This window comes from Tupaia chinensis, unplaced genomic scaffold (genome assembly GCF_000334495.1).
Source record: "Tupaia chinensis unplaced genomic scaffold, TupChi_1.0 Scaffold140061_1, whole genome shotgun sequence".
In the NCBI taxonomy this organism is placed as follows: domain Eukaryota; kingdom Metazoa; phylum Chordata; class Mammalia; order Scandentia; family Tupaiidae; genus Tupaia; species Tupaia belangeri.
This window is the reverse complement of record NW_006199940.1, coordinates 397,481-407,237: the sequence shown is the minus strand read 5'-3', so window position 1 is coordinate 407,237 and position 9,757 is coordinate 397,481. Positions and strand designations below refer to the sequence as shown.

The window sequence follows — 9,757 nt, the reverse complement described above, 5'->3', positions numbered from 1 at the left end:
AGCCGTCCTGGCAGAGGAGCCATGGGGGCGTGGCTGTGGGGGGGAGGAGCCGCCCGTAACTGTTTACCTGACGGGGTGAGGGTGGAACTGGGGAAGTGGGTTGGGCAGGTTGGGCTTCGCTCAGGGAAAGTGGGACTGAAGGCGTATGTGTGACCTGGTTGACTTCCAGGGGTCCATTTTGCTCCTGCTCAGGTCCTAGGGTAGGCATGGTGGACGAGGCAACCAGAGTGAGGGTCCTTAGGATGTGGACAGCTGGCTGTGGGCTTCTGCGCCCGGCAGGTCTGTGTGGACATCAGACACGGGGGGTTGGGGGAGTGGGAAAGGCTCTGTCCCACAAGTGGGCAGAAGTCCGGGTGCAGTGGAGGTCTGGGATGTGTACCTCGGGAAGTGTGTCCCGGAGAGCAGCGTGGAGTGTGTGACTGTGGGCAGTGAGCCCAGTGTGCAGCGAGGTGGACGGGTGTCCGAAACGCTATCCGAGGCACAGGCGGGGCCGCACGGGCACTGGGCTCTGGTTTTTGTGGGCTCCTGGAAGGGTGGGGACAGACTCTGATGCGCAGGGTCAGAGCCCACAGGTGAGCATGGCCCCATGGGAAGAACCGAGGGGCCCCGATGGGACAAGCAAGCAGGAACTCAACCCCAGGGAGAGAGGGACAGGTACTGGTGCTTCCCCAGGGCCAGAGCTCAGCTGCGCTGGGCTGAGGAGGAGGCAGCCCAGGGCCTTCTGCAGACAAACCGTCATTGTTTGGGGTTACTTGGGGCCTCATAGTCGTATGCCATTGATCTGTATTGATTCCTATGCCACTGCCACACCATTTGGGTTATTGTAACTTTGTACGTTTTTCTTCTTTATCTTTATGAGTGTGTGCACAGATGTGGGGAACACCCTTCCCAGAGTCTGGTCACACTGTGACCTCTCCTCCAGTCCTCCGCCCTATTGGATCTTAGCTTGACTTGGGATTCAGGTGTGGTTTCCTGAGCACTGTGTTACCATGTGGACAGAGCTGGCCCTGTCTTCAGTCTTGAACCTAGAAGGTGTGAGTCCTCTAGCCCTGTTTTTCTTCAAGGTTATGGTGGCTGTTCAGGACACTCTGCAGTTCCTATGAATTTGAGAAGTTAATTTATTGAAAAATATAAAAGTTGGAACCAGCAGTTAGCTTAATGGCTATGTCGCTGGACTCCCATGTAGTTGACTGCGGTTCAAGTCCCAGACCTGGTGGCTTAAACTCATGCCAGGCGCGTGTGCATGCGTACCCAAGATCCTGAGAGGAGAATGGAGGAGAAGGGATTGCGGCGTGGCCATCCCCCTGGGGGTGATTTCTCCCTTTCTGTCTCTCTGTCTCTCTCTGTCTTTCTGGTGAGCGCATGTGCCCTATAGCAAAAACCTCTCAAAAAAAAAAATATATATATATAAGTTAATGTATATAGTTTGAGATTCCAAATTACAACTGTTATGACACTTTTCATTTGGTTTAATAACCAAAAAGATTATCCACAATTACCTGGAAAGGCTGTTAAAATATACCTCCTTTTTTCCTAATACATGTCTGTGTGAGGCTTAATTTTCTTCATATACTTCAGAGTATATATGACAACAGACTGAATACATAGACATGTACATAGAAATGTCAGAATACAGCCGTCTTCTAAGAAGTCAGGTACTAGAAAGTTGTTTGTTTATTTGTTTTTGCTATAGGGCTATGTGCTTACCAGTTAGAAACAGAGAGCAAGAGAAAGCCCAGCAATAAGAAATACCCTCAGGGGGTTGGCCACACCGCAGTCCCTTCTCCCCCATGCTTTTCTGGAGATTTTGGTCATGTGTGCACACACACCTGGCATGACATTGAAGACACTGGGTCCGGAATTCAACCTGCACTGTCGGCCGTGTGGGATCCAGCGCCTTACCCTCCACACCACTTGCTGGCCCCACAATTCTTTTTAAAAATACACATTACTGGGGCTATTCAGGGCCTTTTGTAGTTCCATATGAGTTTGAGAATTCACCTTCCGTTTCTCTGTGCACACAGGCTTCTGGATTTTGCAGAAGACGGTCCTGAATCTAGAGCTCCCTGGGTATTATGGCCATTTCTTTTTCTCTTTCTTTCTTTCTTTTTTTTTTTTTTTTTTTTTGAGAGGTTTTTGCTATAGGGCGTGTGCACTCGCCAGGAAGATAGAGGGAGACAGAGAGACAGAGAGACAGAAAGCGAGTAATCACCCCCCAGGGGGGATGGCCACGCCGCAAGCCCTTCTCCTCCATTCTCCTCTCGGGATCTTGGGCATGCACGCACATGCGCCCGGCGTGAGTTTAAGCCACCGGGTCTGGGACGTGAACCACGGTCGACTACATGGGAATCCAGCGACACAGCCATTACGCTAACTGCTGGTCCCTTGGCCATTTCTTTTTTTCTTTTTCTTTTTCTTTTTTTTGAGAGGTTTTTGCTAGAGGGCACGTGCGCTCGCCAGACAGACAGAGAGAGACAGAGAGACAGAAAGCGAGAAATCACCCCCGGGGATGGCCACGCCGCAGCCCCTTCTCCATTCTCCTCTCAGGATCTTGGGCACCCACGCACACGCGCCCGGCGTGAGTTTAAGCCACCGGGTCCAGGACTCGAACCACGGTTGACTACGTGGGAGTCCAGCGACATAGCCATTACGCTAACTGCTGGTGCCTGGCCATTTCTTTTTAAAAGAGATTTTTTCCTATAGGGCTCGTGCATTCACTGAAGAGACAGAGACAGAGACTGAAAGGGAGAAGTCACCCGGAGAAATGGCCATGCCACAGTCCCTTCAACTCCAGTCTCCTCTTGGGATTTTGGGCACACACACAGCTGCCTGGTGTGAGTTTTAAGCCACTGAGTCCAGGACTCAGACTGTGGTCAGCCACATGGGAGACCATTATGCCATCTGCTGGTCCCTGGTACGGCCATCTTAACACTAAGTCTGAAGGCCGTGAACATGGGATTTCTTCCATTTATGTCATCTTTGATTTTTTTAAGCCATGTTTTATACTTTTCAGGGTATAAGTCTTTAAACTTATTCCTAGACATTTTAAACTTGGTTAAATGTCTTCCTAGATATTTCATTCTTTTCAATCTATCGTAAAGGGAATCCTCCCAATTCCGTCAGGGGTCTCACTGCTGGTGTGCCGGTGCTGCGCCCTGTGCGTGTGCGTGTGCGTGTCAGCTCGCTCTGGTCCTGGCCACAGTGTGCTCTGGGGTTCCCACGTGGGGCCTGCCACCTGCTGGCAGAGGGCGCTCTGTCTCCCCTCCCCTAGATGCCCAGGCTGGTTGCTAGCTGGTCACTTGCCAAAGCCAGTCCTGTGCGCAGCCCCCCTCCTCACCGCGGTGAAGCACTGCAGGCCTTCCTGGGTGCCGTGGCAGGAGTCCCCTCCCAGGAAAGGTGCTGGGCATGGGTGCCCGTTTTGCACCAAGATGGCCACGTGGGTTTCCCCCCCACCTCCTCCCTCCCGTGGTGTGTCAGGCTGCCTGAGTCCCCATGCTGAGCCTTTGTGCCCCTGTGTGGGCTGGGCCCCTGTGAATAGTCTCACTCCCAGTTAGATACTCCCGGGGCAGGCCAGAATTCGGCCTCCCGCAGAGACGCCCCAAGGAGGTGGTGCTCAAAGGACTCTAGTTTGAGCTTCCGTGGAGTGGAGGCTGCAGGATGCTGGGACACAGGATGCTGCCCTGGGGCTGGAAGCGCACCTCCCCAGCTGGTGGCAGGAAGCACAGGAGCAGCCTGCGGTCAGTTGTCTGGACAGTGGCTGGGAGGGCCTTGTCCTCAGAGTGTCTGACGGCTTGGGAAGCTGACCAGCGAGTTGGCTTGGTGGGAGCGATGTTGATTGAACTCCCTTGAAGCTGGGGTGCCGCCGTGCGGCAGGATCAGCTTCCAGGCCACACTGGCGCCCTCGCTCCTGCTGCCAGGCCGGGTCCATGTTGAACCCTGAACCCTTCCTTAGCTTTGGATCATTCTGGCTAGCTGAAGACGCTGGTTTCTTCTGGTGTTTCTGTTTCAAAGCCTGTCTGTCACAGGTCTGTCACCAGCGGTATGTCCTTCCTCGGTGTGGCTCTGTTCGGGGCCTACAGCGTGGGATTGTTGGACCATGTGTCCGTGAGAATGCCTGCTGGGGCCCCTGCAGCCATGTTGGGTTGTGAGGAAGTTGGGGTGGGCACCTTGTCCCTGTCAATCTTCGCATGTGTGGAGAGGGCGTGTTCTGGTAAGGGTTTCACGTCACGTGGCTCTTAACATTCACTTCCAGATGTCTCCTCAGTTTTATAGCGCTAGCATTTGTTAGTTATAGCTCTTAAAAGTTTTTTTGGGGGGGACCAGCAGATGGCGTAATGGCTGTGTCGCTGAACTCCTATGTAGTCGACTGCAGTTCGAGTCCCAGACCCAGTGGCTGCAGGTCCTAATGAAGTTTCTTAATGAATTCATGCCGGGCACGAGTGCATGCGTGCCCAAGATCCCGAGAGGAGAATGGAGGAGAAGGGATTGCGACGTGGCCATTTTCCCCCCCGGGTTGAGTTCTCGCTTTCTGTCTCTCTGTCTCTTGTGCACATACACGCCTTATACCAAAAATCCCTTTTAAAAAATCAAGTTGTGGGAACCAGCAGTTAGCGTAATGGCTATGTCGCTGGACTCCCACGTAGTCGACTGTGGTTCGTGTCCTGGACCCGGTGGCTTAAAACTCACACTGGGCGCATGTGCGTACGTGCCCAAGATCCCGAGAGGAGAAAGGAGGAGAAGGGATTGCGGTGTGACCATCCCCCCTGGGGGGTGATTTCTCACTTTCTGTCTCTCTGTCTCTCTCTCTCTGTGTCTGGTGAGCGCACGCGCCCTATAGCAAAAACCTCTCCAAAAAAAAAAAAATCAAGTCGTCTTTTCTGATTGTTACTAGTATATAAACTGATTTTTTTGTTGGCATTTTTTCTTGTATCTTGGGGTTTTTGAATTTTTGTTTGTTTCTTTGGTTTGGTTTTGTTTTGTGTAGGAGCATGAGTGTTTACTAGAGAGAGACTGAGAGAGGCAGAAAGAGAGAAAGTAAAAACCCACTCCCCGGGGAGCGGCCACGCCACAACACCTTCTCCTCCATTCTCCTCTCAGGATTTTGGACACACACACGTACCCAGTGAGTGTGTGTTTTGTTTTGTTTTTGAGAATTATTTATTTCGTTTTATTTATTACCATGATTATTTTTTTAACCAGAGAGAAAGCGAGAGAGGGAAAGGGAGGAAACTGCATTTGGCCGTGTGGGTGTCCGGTGCCTTCACCACTGTCACGCCTGCTGGCCCCACTCAGCGTGTTGTTCATGCTGCCAGGAACAGGACTTGAACTGCGGAGTCACCTATGTCGGATTTAGCAGCTTAACCCTGACTCACTGGCCCCACATTCTAACTGTTTTCCTTATTTCCTGATGGCCCGTGGGAGTCTCGCAGGCACCCAGCGCATGGTAGGCCCTCCCATGGAGCCCAGCTGCAGGTGTCTGTCAGGGTTCGCGATGAGTTTTGGGGATCGTCTGTGAAAAGTCTTTGCACAGACAGGTCCTGACGGGTGCTGAGAGCCGACTGTGGGGTGCCCGTGCAGTGTGCTCACCACTTGGACGGTGTCCCCGAGTTCTCTGAGCACTGTCATCACGCCGTGGGTCGGCCGGTCTACCTGGGGGTAGACAGATGCCCTTAGTTGCAGGTTCTAGGCTGGCGAGGTAGGTTTCAGTGCTCATCACAGTCTTCCGGAGGCATGAGTTCTCTGCTGGGGCACGAAGACCTCAGCAGGTTCCTTCGGAAGGTCTGGCTCTGTGTGCATCCCGCCCTCAGTGGTGCTGGCCTCGCCGCTCCTGGGTCAGCTCCTCCTAAGAAAGGCGGAAGCCGACGAGTGCTTGAACAGCCGGCACCAAGAGACCCCAGCAGTACCTGCCTTCCTCACATGGACGTACGTGTCAGAAATGCTCCAGCAAATGTCTTTAGGGGTAAAATCCTGTGTCCACAGCCAGCAGGCAGCCCCGCGCCCCCTCTAGTCTCCTCCTCTGCTGAAGCAAACCTCCTGCAGGCATACTCAGCCCAGGCCTGGAACTCTGCTGGAGCAGCAGCCTGCGCTTGGAAAGGGCTGCCGGAGTCGGTGTGCGCAGGGACGGCCCGCTCTGACGTCCACCCAGAGCCTGCCCTTGGAAAGAGCGCTGCAGTCGGTGTGCCGCAGCGCTCTGACGTCCACCCAGGGGAGCTGCCCGCACCACTCAGACGCAGGCACTGGTAGGAGTTTGCCCTAAGCCTGTGGGCCTTGTGCCTTCAGTTTGAATTCATAAAGAAACTTCGTTGGGACCAGCAGTTGGCGTAACAGCTATGTCGCTGGGCTCCCGTGTAGTCAACCACGGTTCGAGTCCCTGACCCGGTGGCTTAAACTCATGCTGGGCGCGTGTGTGTGTGCGTGCCCAAGATCCCAAGAGGAGAATGGAGAAGGGATTGCGACGTGGCCATCTCCACGGCGGGTGATTTCTCGCTTTCTGTCTCTCTGTCTCCTCTACGTCTTTCTGGTGAGCACACATGCCCTGTATCAAAAACCTCTCAAAAAAAAGAAAGAAACTTTGTTAAATTCTACCACAAAATTTAATCCCCAAAGCCATTTGGGATTTCTTCCATAGGAGAGAAAATTTCCATCTGGGTCCTGAGTTTCAACAAAAGTTGCAGTAGGAGCTGGCAAGTGGAGTGGTGGTTAAGGTGCTGGACTCTCACATGACCGACTGTGGTTTGAGTCTGGGACCTGGCGGGCTTTCTCACTTTCTCTCTTCCTCTCTCACTCTGTCCCTCCCTATGTGGTCAAATAAGTAAATAAATAAAGTTAAAAATAAAATAACTCTTTTTTAAAATAAAGAATAAAAATAACATTCTTTTTATAAATAAAGAAAAATAATTCTTTTTTAATAATCCTTTTTTAAAAAGAATTATTTTATTTAGCTTTATTTATTTATTTACTTAGTTCCATTTGAGCAGAGAGGGACAGAGAGAGAAGGAAAGTAAGAAAGCAAGACAGGTCCAGGACTCGAACCATGGTCGGCCATGTGGGAGTCCAGCACCTTAACCACTACGCAACCTACTGGCCCTGAAAAAATAAAATAATTCTTTTTTTTTAAAGTTGCAGTAAAAGTACCAGGTGCTCAGCTGTGTGGTCAGGCAAGTCTGTCGTCCAGCATCGGCTCTGACAGACCCCCAGCAGGCACAGGCCACTAAGCCCCTGTCCCCGTGGCTCCACGGAGATGGAGTGTGCACAGAACACCTGCTGGCCCGGGCACAGGAAGCACCGTGGGCTCACACTCTCACACAGCCTTACGTTTTCACAAGCTTTGCAGAGTCACCCGAGTGAGCCTCTTTCTTATAATTGTATGTATTATCATTATTATTAATTTAATTTGACCAGCGAGAGAGACAGGGAGAGTGAGATAGCAAGCTGCCAGATCCAGGATTCAAACCACGGTCGGCCATGTGGGAGTCCAGCGTCTTAACCACCAAGCCACCTACTGGCCCCTGGGTCCTTCTGATCCACATGTGTCTTAGCATGATCGATTGTAATACATCTTAGCAGTTTCCACTGCAGACTAGACTGCGTTAGTGTTTTCTCAAGGTATTTGAGGTATTCTCTGGTAATTGTGCCACGTAGGTCATTGATAGACCAGTTCTTCAGTCATCTCAGTCGCCGCCAGCTCCCTGACAGCAACTCTGCGGTGTCAGCAGCATCTGCTGACCCAGCACAAGCTGAGGAGTCACTGGGCTCCAGGCTGTCGTGGTCCTCCCGCTGTCCTCAGCTCGCCAAGGTGCTCTTGCCTAGAGGCCAGGAGGTGAAGAGGCATTTTCTCTGCACATAGTACAGCTTGTTTTGCTGTAGGGTGTCTGTGCTTGCCAGAGAGAGTGAGAGGAAAAGAGTGGGAAATCATCCCCCAGGGGATGACCATGCCATAGTCCCTTCCCCATCCCCCTCTAATGATTTTGGGCCAACGTGCACATGCTCCCAGTGTCTCTCAAGCCAAGACAACTCGAACTGCACAGTGGCCATGTGGGATCCAGTTGCCTTGAGATTTGGAACACACAGGCACACGTGCCTGGCGTGTTTTTCAAGCTTCCAAACCGAGGAATCAAACTGTGCAATCAGCCATGTAGGGTTCAGCTACCTTAACCACCATGCCGACTAGCCAGCCCTTGGTTTTCTAAGTTTTGCCCAAGGGTGTATATGCTCAACACAGAAATGGAGGGAGAGGAGAATGCCCCTCCTGTGGGGGTGGTCACTGCGACCCCTGCTCCATCCCTCCTGCAAGGACGCGGGCACTTACAGGTACCCAGCATTGCACACGCAGCTCTGGCCGCTGCAGAACACAGGCAACCCACCTTCATGAGCTTTCTTTGCGTGGCTAAGAAGGGAGCCACTTTAAAAACTTATTTTAGTGTGAAGATTATTTTCATGTTTGTGAAGTAGTTCTGCTTTGAGAAGGTATGCTAGAACCCCGGGAGCCTGCAGGGTGATCTGCTGTGGTTCATAGCCAGGGCCCCTTGGCTGTGCGGGGCCGAACAGCGGGAGGGACGCGCTGACAGACGCGGGCGCAGGCATCTCTAGGTGTGTCTACAGTCAGTTCTCACGCTCCGGCATTCGTTCTGGGCGGCAGTCCTGCCTCTGAGGGTACCGATCACCAGCCAGTGTTAGCCTCGCTGTCTGTCTGTGCAGCTTGTTGCTTGGTGACACTTTATCGAAGAAGCAGTGCGTAGATAGGGCCAGCTGGTGGCACTGAGGTCAGGGCAGCCGGATCCCAAACGGCTGATAGCACGGCCGAGTCAGCCTGTGGGTGCGTCTTTTAGAGTTTTGCTATAAGGTGCATGTGCTCACTGGACAGACAGAGAGCCAAAAGGTGAGAAAGCATCCCCAGAAGATGGCTATGCCACAGTCCCTGTCCCTCCACGCTTCTCTCAGGATCTTGGGCATGCACAGGCACCCAGTGTGAGTTTAAGCTGCCAGGCCCAGGACTCAAACAGCGGTCAACTATGTAGGAGTCAAGTGATGTAACCATTTCACCCTCTGCTGGCCCCAGTTCTTCTAGTTTTTCTTTTCTGGAGAAGTTTTTGCTACAGGGCGCTTGTGCTCACCAGAAAGACAGAGCAGAGACAGAGAGACAGACAACGAGAAATCATCCCCCCCCACCCCACCCGCGGAGGATGGCTACGTTGCAATGCCTTCCCCTCTATTCTCCTCTCGGGATCTTGGGCATCCCGTACATGAGCCATGTGTGAATTTAAGCCATCAGGTCTGGGACTTGAACTGTGGTCGACTACGTGGGAGTTAGCCATTACGTCATCTGCTGGTCCTCTTTTAGTTTTTTCTAGGTTGACAAAGTAAGGATACTTTTCTTTCTTTCTTTCTTTCTTTTTTATTTTTAAGAATTATTTAAATAAACTTATTTATGACTGGAACATCAGTTGGCCATGTGGGAGTTCAGTGCCCTTAACCACCACGCCACCTGCTGGCCCCTCCTTCCATTTAAATCTCTCAGATTTTTTTTCTTATCTCTGGCATTCATTAGCATTTCCTTTTTTTTTTCCTCTCTCTTTTTTTGGAGAGGTTTTTGCTACAGGGCATGTGTGCTTGCCAGACAGAGAGAGACAGAAAGCGAGAAATCACCCCCCAAGGGGGATGGCCATGCCATAATCCCTTCTCCATTCTCCTCTCGGGATCTTGGACACACACACGCGCCGGCGTGAGTTTAAGCCACCAGGTCCGGGACCCGCTGTCG

General features: G+C 52.0%; 1 protein-coding gene across 1 annotated transcript in view; it reads left to right on the top strand.

Annotated features, from left to right (window-relative positions):
* The window catches only part of ARHGAP39 (Rho GTPase activating protein 39), a gene marked incomplete at its 3' end in the record, with an annotated part of 52,419 nt that overhangs the window by 15,834 nt on the left and 26,828 nt on the right, over positions 1–9,757 (top strand).